The 14,593-nt window shown below is 47.0% G+C and overlaps 1 long non-coding RNA gene across 1 annotated transcript in view; it reads left to right on the top strand.

The window, feature by feature from the left end:
• Nucleotides 1-14,593, top strand: part of LOC132249484 (uncharacterized) — a 207,066-nt gene that overhangs the window by 18,697 nt on the left and 173,776 nt on the right. Inside the window, exon 2 of the long non-coding RNA XR_009460959.1 lies at nucleotides 11,752-11,856. This is a non-coding gene — a long non-coding RNA (uncharacterized LOC132249484). The remainder of the gene's footprint in view (nucleotides 1-11,751; nucleotides 11,857-14,593) is intronic.

The following is a 14,593-nucleotide window of genomic DNA, read 5'->3' on the forward strand; positions in this document are numbered from 1 at the left end:
AGTAGAAGTAGACCTTCAAAGTTTATTTTTCAGGCTGCTTTTCCTCTACAGATGGAGGTAGAGTAGCATAGGAGAAAGGAATTAATGCAAAGGTAGGGAGGGATTAATGCAACCTAATGCAGGATGTGGGGTAATGCAGAAACAGTGACCCTGAAGGTCAGTATGCAGACTTTCATTCCATTGGAAAGAAACAAAATCACTCAATTAGAGGGGGACGCTGGACATGGAGGATGTGACACACTATGTGCAGGGCCAGTATTATTATAATTGTATTTCTCCCCCAACTTGATTCCAGTTAGCTACTCTGGTCAAGTAGACTGACAAAACAGACTCCTAGGGTGCGTCCCCATGAAACAAACTCCTATGATGCATCCCCAAGAGTAGGGACGTACATTTCCCCAGCGTTAAACTTTAGTGGTGCAATGTGGGTCACTGCTGCTTGTCCCTAGGGAATGCATGTGCACGCACGCTCTGGCATATGGCACATTGCCCTGTTTAGGGTAGAAAAGGCTGGGGCCAGCACCTGGGTTGGTCCCAGCAGCCTTACCTGTGGTCCTGGGGGCTTCTGGGGCAGCAACCACAGCAGTCCTGCAGCAGGGAGCCTGGCCAGCAGCTGTAGTATGGCTCCAGCTGGCCAGGCTCTGGTTTCAGGTGCTGCATGGTGCTGCCATATGCGCCACCTTGCTTTTTTTAGGCATAGGGTGTTTTTACACTGGGATCTCCCAGTGTCTAAACCACATCCTCCGCTGCAAATTAGCAACTGAGGGAATGCCTGCATGTGCAGTACATGCAGTATGCAGCACTGCAGATGGGTCTGTGCTGCTGCATACTGCATGTTCCTGCTTGTCTGGACATGTCCCTAACAAAACAAGGACATTGATTTAATTCTGGTAATCATAAAATAAAAACACACCCTGGTGGATTTATTCATAGAAAAACCTTCAGACAACCTCTCCCTACCTTGAGAACTCCTTCAAATGTTTTCATTTTAATGGCTACTGAAATGTCTTCCTTGTCCCTGCATTCTTACTGTATTATGAACCATCCACCCTTTGCTTCTACTTTAAAAATCAGTTAATTTTATCATCCGCTTTAATATAATGCAACTAATCAACACACAGAACAATATTAGAAATGTGGTTTCCAATGTTTCTGCAAGAGTGGGGAGAAATTCCGTATATAAAACAACAAGCCCCAACTATCTTGATTTTTGAAGAGCATGTAGACTATTGTTGCTGTTGGTGCACATCATCTCTGAGGCCATAGGTGACACATAGGGGGGCGAAGGGGGGCAGGTTCCCCTCCCTGAAATTTGCCCTTGCTGGCCGGGGAGTGGGGAGTGCCAGCCGGTGCCCCCCCAAGTAGCACGGGCGTCACTTCTGGTTTTTCTGGCAGCACTTCCAGTTTGCCACCGGTGCTTCTGGGGTCACTGATTCCCCCCATCGCCCATAAGCAATTGGCTGCTGGTGCCCTCCCAGAGCCAGGAGGTACCAGTTGCCCATTTCTGAGGCTAAAAAGTTTTCATATAGCTCCATTTGGTCTCTTGTATAAACTATATTTAAAGCCAAGCCTCACTGCAGTGGATGAATTCTGGCTTTTCTGGCATTGTTTTCATTTCACAAGAATCAAAAAGTTCATGTCAATGTCATCACACCAGAGATCACCTGAGCTGCATTTGAAAATAGAAAAAAAAAGTTGCCTTGCTTGAATATTGTGTATAACATGTAGAATGGTGGTGGGGGTCTGCTCCCTACTCCCTGGCCAGCAAGGGCAAATTTCAGGGGGGGACATGCCCCCCTTTGCCCCCCCTACATGTCATCTATGGCCTCAGAGATGCCGTGCACAAACACAGCAATTTGCTGCTGGTGCTTCCAGGGTCACTGCCCCCCCCCCCCCCCACCTGGTCAGCAGAATATTGTAGGATACATGGAGTTCAAGGGAAAAGGGACTTGGTGGTGGGGGTCTGCTACAGACCACCACACCAAGAGAGAAAGCTAAACTTGGAATTCTTGAGGCAGCTCTCAGAGGCCGTACAGTCTAGGGACGTGGTTGTCATAGCAGACCTAAACTAGCCTGATATCTGTTGGGAGGAGCAGTCAGCCAACTCCAACCATTCACATGGGTTCTTAACCTGCGTGCAAGACCTTCATCTAACACAGGAGGTATACGGTCCCACTAGGGGGAATACCTTACTGGACTTGGTGTTGGCTACGGGGAGGACCTGGTAGGGGAGCTGCAGATTTGTGGTCACCTTGGGGACAGTGACCACCAATCAGTCGAATCACCATATGGTATAGGGTGGGTAAGATAACTAGTAGGGTGGAAGTGCTTGACTCTAGGAAGGCTAACTTCAGTGTGCTTAGGAGTCTAGTCAGTGACGCACTGCAAGAGAAGAGTATTGGCAAGATGGGAGTCCAGGAAGGGTGGTCGTTCCTAAAGGAAGCAATCCTTCGGGCACAGAAGGAGACTATCCCAGTATGAGGGAAAAGGGGGAAAGGAGCCAAAAAACTTCCTTGGCTAAACAGGGAAATCCAGGGGAGCCTAAGGGCAAAAAAGAAGGCATATAGGTGGTGGAAGTAGAGGAAAGCTGCCAAGGAGGAGTATACCTACTTGGCCTACGCTTGCAGGGAGGCGGTTAGAAAGGCCAAAACAACTACAGAGCTGAGGCTGGCAACACAAATTAAAGACAACAGAAGGTCTTTTTTAGGTATGTAGGGAGTAAAAGGAAGGCATAGGGCAGCATAGGGCTCTTACTGAAGAAGGAGGAGCAATTAGTGACAGACAGTGGGTACAAGGCTGAGCTATTCAATGAGTTTTTTCCTTGGTGTTCCTGTACAGGGCTCAAGATAAGTCTCATAATGGGTTCTTGGATGGGCATTAGAGGAACACCAGCCTACCAACTGTCAATGCTGATTTGGTGCAGAGTCACTTGGATACACTGGATGTGTTTAAGTGAGCAGGCCTGGATGAGCTTCATCCGAGAGTACTAAAGGAATTGGCCAGTGTCATAGCAGAACCACTGGCATGGCTGTTTGAGTGCTCATGGTGCTTGGGTCAGGTTCCAGAGGACTGGAAAAGGGCCCATGTGGTTCCTATTTTTAAGGAGGGGAGGAAGGAGGATCCCAGTAATTATAGGCCAGTCAGCCTCACCTCCATCCTTGGAAAGGTATTTGAAAAGATTATGAAGACTCATATTTGTGGGAGTCCAGCAGGAAAAGTAATGCAGCAGGGCAACCAGCATGGATTTGTAGCAGGTAGATCATGCCTGACCAATCTGGTGTTGTTTTAGGACAGGGTAACAAAATGCTTAGATACAGGGTGGATGTCATTTTCTTGGATTTTAGCAAGGCCTTCAATACAGTATCTCATCCTATTCTCATAAATAAATTAAGAGGCTGTGACATAGATGTTTACATGGTCCAGTGGATGGCAAATTGGCTTAGCGGTTGCACCCAGAGTGTGGTAGTAGACGGGTCGGTATCAACCTGGAAGGATGTGGGTAGTAGGGTTCGGGCCTTGGCCCTGTAGTCTTCGATATCTTCATCAGTGACCTGGATGTGGGTGTGAAGTGTACTCTGTCCAAGTTTGCAGATTATACTAAATTGTGGGGTGAAGTGCATGCTCCAGAGGGTAGGGACTGATTGAAGGCAGACCTGGATAGGTTAGAAAAGTGGACAGTACACAATAGGATGCAGTACAACGAAGACAAGTGCAGAGTGCTGCACCTAGGGCGCAAAAATATCCAGCACACCTACTGGCTAGGAAGTGACCCTCTCAGCAGCACAGAAGCAAAAAAGGATCTCAAAGTCATAGTGGACTCCAAGGTGAACACGAGTCATCAGTGTTACAAAATCATCAGGAAAGCTAACTGCACTTCATCATGCATCAGCAGATTCATGACAAATAGATCCAAGGAGGTGATACTTCCCCTCTATGCAGCATTGGTCAGCAGTTGGAGTACTGCGTATAGTTTTGGGCGCTGTACTTCAAGAAGAATGTTGATAGACTCGAGAGGGTCTAGAGGAGGGCCACTCGTATGGTTAGGGGCTTACAGGACAAGCCCTATGAGGAGAGGCTGAGGGACCTGGACCTCTTCAGCCTCCGTAAGAGAAGGCTGAGAGTTGATCCTGTGGCCACCTACAAATTCATTAGGGGGACGCAGCAAGGGATCGGAGATGTTCTCTTCACCAGGGTGCTACTTAGGGTAACAAGGAACAATGGTCACAAACTGACAGAGAGCAGATTTAGGCTACATATCAGGAAAATGTTCTTCATGGTAAGAGTGGATAGGCATGTGGCTGGGGTCATCTGACCCCAGCACTTTCCTGCCTAGGCAGGGGGTTGGACTCGATGATCTGTTGAAGTCCCTTCTGACCCTAGCATCTATGAATCTATGAACATAATTCAGCAAGCTTCAGGGCAGAGACAGCATAAATATAGTGGTTGACTAGAAGTGATTGCATACATTTTTAGATACCTCATTTCGAAGAAGATATCAGCAAACTGGAGAAAATTCTGAGTATAGCCACAAAGATAGATAACAGGACAAAAAATCATTTAGTCTAATGAACTAGTAAAATTTATTTTGGCTAAGTGAAGGCCAAGGAGAGAATATAATGGTCTGAAAGTATTTGAAGGCTGAAACACCCAAGAGTGAAAAACTAGTGTGCAAGGAATTATATCTAAGAATTATAGACTGAAATTCAGAAGAGAAATATTTAGGTTGAATATGCAGGAAATATGTCATATAAGTAGGATCTATTAGACAGTGGAATAATCTCAAAAAAGGAAAATTGGAAATGATTGAAAGCTAGATGGAAGAAAGAAATGGAAAAAGAACTCTAGGGGAATACTTTGTGTTGGCAGTGGGAAAACTAGACCTTGTAGATCTTTTCCATCTCTAATCTCTATTAGTTTAACAGATACAGTGCATGGAAAAAACAACATTGGTCTCAGCAACTAATGGGGGCTTTTTTAATGTCAAGCTGTACTTCATATCTTAGATGTTCACAAAGATTGTGGGACAGCCTGTTAAAAGAACAGATTGACTTTTATTAGTAAATGGTAAGGATGGTAAATCCAAAAAAAGATGACAAAGCCGATAGGGAAATACAGAACGCCCGGGCGAGGGACTAACAATAGAAGGATGGGGGTGAGGTTGGGAACGCACCTAGGTTACATGCGATACAAAGTTAGCCAACTAAGCCCGGGGGTAAGGGGAGAGGGGAGTGGGGAGGGGGAGGGGGGGGGGTTTCGCGACGCTGAGAGAGAAAGAGGATAGAAACACATACCCGTGACAATGGTCCGCAACGGTGGAAGAAGTGGTCCGAAGATGAAGTGTCTCAGTCTAGATATAGTCTATCGCGGGGGTCCTCTTCGGGTGGCGCTGGGTCGTCGTCCGTTGTTGGTGAGTCCTCTTGAAGCGAAGGTCCGTCTGTTGCGGAGGGGGGCGGTTCAGGCGGTCCCCTCCGGGTCCGGTCCGGCGGCTGTTCTCCTGCTGGGGTCCGTGTACTGGCGGTGGCCCGTGATGTGTTCCACGTAAATGTCGCGGGACCACCGGATGGTGTCGGACACCATGAGGCAGCGCATCAGCTTGGCGTAGCGGCGGGAGATGCGGCAGGCGCGCAGGACGCTCTCGTTACTGGGGTCCCAGGCTCCGAGCGTCCCCACGATGAGCGCGTCGACCGTCACGTCGTAGCCGTGGCCCCTCAAGGTGTCGGCCAGCGGGGCGTACTTCTCCCGCTTGCGAGCCCGGGCGTCGGTGAAGGCTTGGCGCCGGTTCTCGAACGGGATGGTGACGTCCACGATGGTGATCTTCTTGGCCTCCTCGTCGGTGATCACGATGTCGGGGCACATCTGGCTCTCGCAGCCCGGGACGGTGCGGTTGACGGAGACCTGCCCCGCGGCGGCCAGGATGGCCCTCACCAGCCGGTCCTGGACAGCGTTGTGGCGGAGCTGCCAGGCCCTGGCGTGCGGCTTGCAGCTGCACAGCACGTGGGGGAGGGTCTCGGCCGCGTAGCCGCACCGTCGGCACCTCTTGTCCCGGTGGCCGAAGCGGACGGCCCCGTTGAGAGGCAGGCAGTTGAGGCGGGCGCGGTGGAGGAAGCGCCAGTCCGCGAAGCGCGTGAAGCTCCCGCTAGGCATGAAGTGGTTGCTGGCGTCCCACTTCGAGGTGACGTCGAAGACCTTGCCCTGGTCGGGTTTGGCCCTCAGGTCGCCGGCGTATTTGTTGCGGACGGCGTCCTTCAGGAACCTCTCCAGGAAGGTCCTCGTGCGGGGCGTCACGGTCACAGAGTCGGTGTGCGGGGCTGGCTGCAGGGAGACTGCCAGCTCCCGGCGCTCCTCGGTCCAAGTCCAGGCGCAGCCGATGCGCTTCCCGAGGCGGCGCGTGGCGTTGCGGGCTCGGCTCCACAGCGAGGCAAAGTCCCCGCCGTCTCGGCTGAACTCGCCCTCCAGCGAGCCGCTCAGGAAGGTGGCCAAGTCACGTCCGGTGGGTTGCCTGCCGATCCTCTTGCGGGCGGTCTCCTCCAGGGCGCTGGCGGCGATGGTACTTACCGTCGCGTCTGGGCAGGTCAGGAGGCGGAAGGCGTGGGTGACCACGGCGATGTCGCCGAGGTCTCCCATGCGGGGCACGTTGGCACCCCCCTGCCGGTAGGGGATGTGCAGGACCTCGTTGCTGGCCCGCAGCGGCAGGTGCAGCCACTTCTTGAGCAGCCGTCGGATCTCGGCGTCCGCCTTCTTGAGGGGGGTCTTGGGGACCGCCGAGCCTCTCAGGACGAACGCGACGCGGGGGATGAGGAAAGTGTTCACCGCGTCGATCTTCTGCCACGGGGCCAGCAGGGACGAGTCCAGTTTGTGTGCGTCCTGCACGATGCCGTTGATGGTTTCCTCCGGCGTCTGCCTGGCCCGGTGGCCGGTGGGCGTCCCCAGGTGGCAGTAGGCCTCCCCGTCGCGCAGGTGCCGCATTGCCTGGCCCTGGATCGTGAGGGTGGAGTCCAGGACGCGGCTCTTCTGCTTCCCGTCGATGTGCAGGGAAGCGCACTTGGCGACATTGAAGCGCAGGCCCATCCACCTGGCCGCCTCCGACGTCACGTCCAGCATCTGCTGCAGCTGGGTGGCGTCGGGGGCGAGGAGCACGAGGTCGTCGGCGTAGGCCAGGACGCTCAGCTTCTCGCCGTAGAGGTCGAGCCCGCCACGGCTCGAAGGTGAATAAAGAAAAAGCAGTCAATGGGGCAGGTTGGAAATTATTTTTAAAATCAGAATTCTTTTGAACTGGATCCTGAGAGTCATGGGAACCTTGTATAACTATTCAGGACAGGGTAACATATTGACCTATTGCTGTGGAATGAATAAAAAACAAATGAATTATAAAAGAAAAATAAATGGCAGGCATTATTGCCACCCACTGATTGCAGCTGTTCAGAAACCAATTAAATTATATCATGCATTTGCCTCTACTGGGCTGTCATTTGCAGGAATTTTAATTAGTGCTTATTTGTGTCCAGTACAGTACATGTTGACACACTTTTTTCATCCACATATGTACTTTATGCAGGAGAAAAGAAAAAGACTATGCTCTGTTTCACAAACCACATTGCATAAATCCAGAATTCTTACTTTATTTGTTCTATTTTGTCTAATTTCCTGCACATAATGTATAACTTCTCTTATATTTGACATTACTGAGCTCTGAGTTTATGCTTTCCTAGCATGCCAGGCTTTAGGAAAAAATATGTGTCATAAAAGGATCTGAGTTACAGAAGAGAGAACAACTTTTTGTTCTGGTTAGGTGTCTTCGTGCAGCCATATCTTCTCAAATGCAGGTCTTAGTGCTTTTGAAATTCTCAGCTGGACCCTATATCTGTTATGTTGCCTAGCTATGAATTATGGATAAAAGGTTACTTTGCTATGGTAGAGCTATTTTCTCTGGGAAACTGTAAGCTAGGGGTTCTCAACCAGAGTGCCATGGCACCTTGGGATGCCTTAAGATGCTTTCAAGTGTGCCATGGGTTGCCATGCAATGTTGGCATTGTTAGGTGTGTGAGCATGATTCACAGGATAAACCCAGCAATTTCAAATAGACTTCTATACTGTTATAAACATTCTGACATGTTGTCTTTCTGAATTTTTTGCAACAGAAAAATAGTTCTGTTCTTTTTCCATAGTCAAAAAGTGAGTAAAAACTAACAGCTAGCATTTTCCAAGGGGTGCCTTTAGTCTAATGAGGGTTGTTTTGAACCTAAAAAGTTTGAGAGTTCTGCTGTATGCTACTAAAAAGACTAGCTTTTGCAGAGTAAACTTCAGTCATTGAGTACAGTGGGCAAAATATTCTGTCCAGAGCTAGTTGCAAGCACTCCACTGACTGGGCACATCTACATGTGTGCCCAACTGTGCAGCTGTCACTGCGCAGCCATTTAGTACTTGCTTTAGCCAAGTACTTGGTTGCACAGTAACTGCTGGTACTGTGCAGTCCCATTGCCACACAGGTCATTTCTGACCCTACTGAGCAGTAGCAATGAGCTACTGCACAGTAGCTCATTGTTACTGCACAGAAGCAGTGGTGTCATAATTTGTGCCTGCCAGTGCTATGTCACCACAGCTCATTGCTACAAGGACATAGTGTCTTGCAGACATGCCCACTGACTTTGTGAATAAAATTAAATTTAATATTTGCGTTTTAAAAGTGGAGGATCTTGTAGCTACACAGCACAGCAGCATTTCTCACTTACCACATTGACTTTCCAATGCTGATTTTACCAGGTTGGGGAGGAGGATTGCTATCTGGGGGGAAGGACTTCTATCAAGAGATGAAATCCATCTGACCAGAACCAGAAAGAGCATCTTTAGGTGTTGTGTGGCCAACTTAGTAAGGAGGGCTTTAAACTAGGTTACACAGGGGATGGTGAACAAATCCATCCAGCAACAGAACAAACAATACAGAGGCAAAAGGACAGGAAGAAGCAACTCAACTCTGGGAAAGAACCAGAAAACATAGGTGGCAGAAGGGAGGGGCTAACATGGGGTGGTGGTAGGGCCACAAGGCAGCCCACTGCAAACTTCCAGTGGCTGCAGCAGGGGTGTGGAGGGACATGCAGGCAGTGGTGAGGGAGGGAGTGGGGCTAGGGCTGGGGCAGGGGCAGGTGCAGGGGGTGGGGCATGGGACTGAGTCCCAAGCTGTGAGCTGAGACCACGCTCTTCCCGGCGGAGAGTGGGGGAAGGGCAGCAGCAGCACTGGGAAGGGGCTGGGGTGGGCTGCAGGCTGTAGCCCACCTGACTCCCCTCCCAGCACCACTGCTGCCCACCCAGAGTGCAGCATGTCCCCCCCCTGCCGGGAAGAGCTCAGTACTGCCCCAGCTCTAGTCTCAGCCCACAGCAGCAGCCCACCCTGCCCCATGCAGATCTGGGGGCACACATCCCCCATGCCTCGCAGGGCACATGCAGCAGTGAGAGCCACCACCCCTTCTCATGGCCCCTGGACAAGCTGTGGCTCTGTCTCATGCACTGCCCCACTTGTCCCCACTGTGCAGGGCCTGGTGGGGTGGGCATGGGGGTCCCAGAGGCTCCATCCCCTCCAGCCAGGCAGCGCAGCTGAGGCTGGCCCCACTTCAGCCCTGGTCACACTCAGCTCCCCCCCCCCCCCCCCCCAAGTGATTTTCTTCCTCTGCCTATGCCAGAAAACCAGAAGACATCAACAAGTGGCACAAAAGGGAAGTGACTGGGTCAAAATGTAAAATGTGTCTGATGTATGTATACAAATATAGGAAGTATGGGAACTAAACAAGATGAGCTGGACACTATGCCTGAGAAAAGAACTATGACCTGATTGATATCACAGAGACCTTATGACCCTTATTTCAACATTAAGGGTCTTGTCACTCTGTTTAGTGTCAGACTGATCCCCATATTTGGGTTTAGGAAGCAATTTTACCTCATAGACAGATTGGTATGGACTGTGGGGGGTCTTGTCTTCCTCCATAGCAAGGGGTGTGGCCCTATTCCTGGGGTCTATTGAGCATATTTTTAACAAGCTTTACAGCATCAGGATGTTGGTCACCAGGATCTTCCTGACTGACCTGTGTCTGGTTAGGGTGTTATGTCTTGTGTTGTGTCAGGGTTGACTGTGTAGTTTTGCTAAGAGGTTAGACAATGGGTTTGTATAAGATGGTTGTATGATCCTGCCTCTGGCAGGAGGTTGGACTAGATAACCTATAAGCTAGGGACAAACGTTACACATAAACCGGTTTAAGTGATCAGAAACTGGTTTAAACCTGTAACAGAACAGATATTCAGTGCACATAAACCAGTTTGAAAATGGCTGAAACTGGTTTGAGATAAACCTAGTTGAATGTAGTATCAGATTTAACTGATTTGGGTTGAATCAGTTTATACAATGTCTGTCCCAGACCCCTTCCTGGTTTACGTTAACTCAGAATCCTCCAGTATCCCAGATGCTTTGCAACCCTGGGCAGGGCTCTGCTCTCCTTTTATTGGACCTGCAAATAGCAGGCTACAACCAGGTCCGGAGGTTCTCCTCTCCCCCCCCCCCCCCCCACACACATACAGCAGGGTTGGGGCAAGCCCCTTCTCAGCATTACCTGATTGGTGGATGGGCTCCACCAATCACAATGAAGATTCTCGGAGCCTGGGCTGCCAGACTGTATCAATAAGTCCACCATATTTGTTTTGTTTGATGGGGTGATAATGATAACAGTTCCCTGTGTAACTCCCTGCTGTGTAACTCAATGTGCCTACATTTCTTCACTCCAGATGGGATTTCTGAGTAGTTACAAACTGGTTTAGCCTAGCCAGGTTAAACTAACCTTCAAATATTTAATCAATTCAGGCTCAGGCTTTTTGAATGTCTGTCCCTAGCCATAGAGGTCCTTTCCAGTCCTATTTCTCTATGATTCTCTGATCTCTAGGAAGAAAAGGCACTATTGCCAACATCAAGCAGTAAAAAAACAATGGAACTGGCCTAAAAATATTCATATATTTTTTCTTGAATAATAGATTTAGAATTTGCTTTGTTTTCTGGATTTTTAGGTTTTAGTATATACTTAGGTAATATTTTCCAGGATTTGGGGTTGCTGGGAAAAGACCAAAATTTGGAAGATGCATGAGAAGAGTAAATTCATTGTTGTGGTGGTTGCGCTTAGGATGTCTCTCTTTACCATTCTCTATAGTCACCCAATGAACCGTCGGTACCCCGACTTTCCTGCCTGCCACGTCTTGGATGTTATTATTCTATGCTTGAATTTTTGATGTCATTAGTAGGGAGGGTTGTTCAAAAATATATATTTTTTTAAGGTCTCTGTTAGGGTTTCATGGGTACTATCGGTAAGTTATCTCGCTCACTTCTCTGTATATTCACACGCACTCGACGGTATAGATAATCGTAGTCTGATTCAGATCAAAACTTGTATTTATTTATTTATTTTATATCAACTTGGTGATTCTGTTTATATACTGCTCTTATGCTATTACTATCAATTTGACTGAACAGAACCTAGTATTAATAAACAAAGTCTCTTTCCTATTTGTCCATTTTGTGTTCCTATTCTTATCATGGGCTTTTATCTTCAAACCCTGCTACATACTCCCTCTTTACTTTGTTGGCAGATAAGTCTATCCCCCCTTTTTTTTTGTGTGTCTGATGCCTCAGGTCCTTTCGATGGGCACTCAGACACTGTCTCCACAGCTGAATAATAATGTGTCAATTTCATTCTTTCTTTTCTTTTGGTTTCTTTCCAGGTCGGCAGTGTTTAAACACACATCCCGTGGTGTTTAAATCTTCCCGGATCCACCCCTCACTCCTGGAGCAATGTTTTTCCCGCCGACACTGTGAGAAGTCTTTGGGTAAGTTACTGATCCCCTGGGGATCCTCTTTCTTCTCTCTTTTCTCTCCTTTTTTTCTCTCTCTCTCTCATTGAGGCTCCCTTTTCGCCGCCGCCACCATACTCTGATCTCAGAGCTTCTAACCTTATATGGTATCGACTCCGGAAGTGGCATTCTCTGGGTCCTTTCACTGCCACTGCGCTTGCTCCTTCACAATTGTCCATGCTTATTCAGGCCTTAGAGTCTTTGCTGCAATTTTCATTTAATATCCTGAAAATAACTTGAAGAGAAGATTGTCCAAATTTCCCATTAGCAGTAGACATTTATACATTCCCTGACAGTAGCCGCACAGGTTTTAATTTGCTTTCATAATATATTTCAGAAACATGGCATCAGCAGATACCTATTTACTGTCATAGTCTCTTTGAAAACACAGAGCTACATTCAACCCTGGTACAATGTTACAACAAAGCCATGAGATTTGGCTGGGGTCTACATTTTTAAACTTTAAGAAGTCCCTTTGCACAAACCCAGGCTTCTTAATGCCAATGCAACCGAGGGAGAATGGGCCAAGCTGTAGCTACTCCTACTTCCCTCTGACATATACTAGGGGTATCCAGGCCCCATGCTCCATTTGGAGGGTTGTTGAATTTGCGTCCCACATATTTCCTTACAGGACTCATGTGTTTTTGTGGACAGTAATGAGACCAGACTGATCTGTTAACAGGATTCAACAAATCTCAAGGGTTGGGTGGGAATACAATAGGGGCTGGGAGTGCAAAAGTTGCAAAAAAAAAAGTATGTAAACTGTTACCTAACTCCACCACTACTACATTTTCTGTATATGGTCTCCTCAGGTGCAAGTTCCTTGGAACTAGGATCTTTCTAATTATGCTAGGAATGTGTCTAGCAGTTCTGGCTACCGCTATCGATAAAATTAAACAGCTGTGTTTGAGGAATTTAGCTATTTCTGCATTGCGCCAGTAAAATGTTGTATTGCATGCATCCATTAACAATGTACTGATGGCCCTCTTCTTACATGTACACAGCTCAAAAGAACACTTACTATTTCTCAGTATGCAGACCAGAGCAATTACACTTACTCAATGGCAAAGAGGTTCATGTATTTCAATATGTTCTTATTTGAGAAAGCAAGTTTGGGGGAAATTATCCTGAATTTATGTGCTGGAAATAACTGTTTGCTATCTTTGTGAGCTATGCCTCACATAAAAATTCTGTTGTGTGACAGCTTCCAACAGAGCTATTAGTCAAACTGGCTGAATGTTACATAACAGCTTCTACTACAGAAAAGTCTGGTACAAAAAAATAATAATTCAGAGCAAAGAAAGGACCCAAAAATATTTACCGCACAGTGCTGCACTTGGCCTTTTAAACTGGGAGGAAATGTAAAATGTCCCTCCTTATTCTCCTGTTCAGCTCCTGTGCTACTATCTCATGTCTTCTCCCTGTATGTCCTTCATATATGTTAAGTCCCTACCTTCCCACAGATTCATGGGGAGGTACCTCCAGAAGTATCTCAGTTCCCTGAGCTTAGTACCACTGCGCTTCATTTTTCAAATCATGGCTTGATTTGAAACATACATCTCCTCGACTCATCTTTGTGCTCCATAACTAACTTGAGGAGAGTTTATATTGCAATTAGTGTTATTCACAATTTCAGTGTTCCCTTTAAAAAAAATATTTCTAGCTTTTCTGGCCTGTAGGAAAACCTGTTAAATGTGAAGCATTGGAATGCTATCTTCTGATTCTACAAATGGTCAGAATAACAGAGCTGTAAACAGCTGTAACAGCTGTTCGTATAAAATTTTCTCAGTCATCTCAATAGGCATAAACACTGAAGCAAAATGACAAGTCTCATGATTTTATCGTAAGTATTGTGATATTTGTTTTTCCTTTGTGAGATTCTAAGCTTTCTTATGATTGTGAGAAATATCTGAAACATATGACGTTCCCCTCAAAGAACTACATTTCTATTTTAAAATGTTCCTGGGTTTTAGGTCAACCTCATAATATTCTTAAGTCAGACTCCTGATTTTTAGTGCTTGCTGTTGGTAACATCACATTATACATTAACATTAATGGCATTGTGGACAAAAAGGTCAAACAAATTATGTCATCCTTTGTGATGCAGTAATAAAAGGATACATTCTATATAGTGGTTACATTCTATATAGTGCCAGTATCCCCTTTCCCAGCCACGTAGGAACAAGTGAGAAGAGGATATTTGAGTATTCTAAGGGGGAGATACTGGAATAAAAATATAAAGGCTGATTAGAAAGGTAGAAAACTAGCAGAGATGGATCAAGGAGAAAGTGAATCTAATGAATAATAAGTTTGGATTCAACTATTCATTAGTTTGAGGATAGGATCTAATATTTTTCTTGTAAAGAACAATGAGAGGTTATAAATAATAGATATGAAGCATTCACTGGCTGTACCTAATGTGGAGTGTCTGCCAGGTGCCTAGTAACTGCTTCCTCATACAGCCAGGCATATCCATATTGGTGTTTCTCATGGCTTGACTAAACAAGGACCTGAAAATGCAAGCCTAATACACATAAGCAATACTTACTAACATTAATGTTCCTAGTAAATCAATGTGATTACTCATGGGAATAAAGCTTGAAAGATCAGGTCCCAACCTGTTTGAATGTAAGAGTCTAAGAGAGGTGGTGAAAGAAGAAAGGAGAATAAAGCATTTTTACCATTTTCAGTAAGATTATATCAGAGGGCTGAG

Source organism: Alligator mississippiensis, chromosome 3 (genome assembly GCF_030867095.1).
Source record: "Alligator mississippiensis isolate rAllMis1 chromosome 3, rAllMis1, whole genome shotgun sequence".
NCBI lineage: Eukaryota > Metazoa > Chordata > Crocodylia > Alligatoridae > Alligator > Alligator mississippiensis.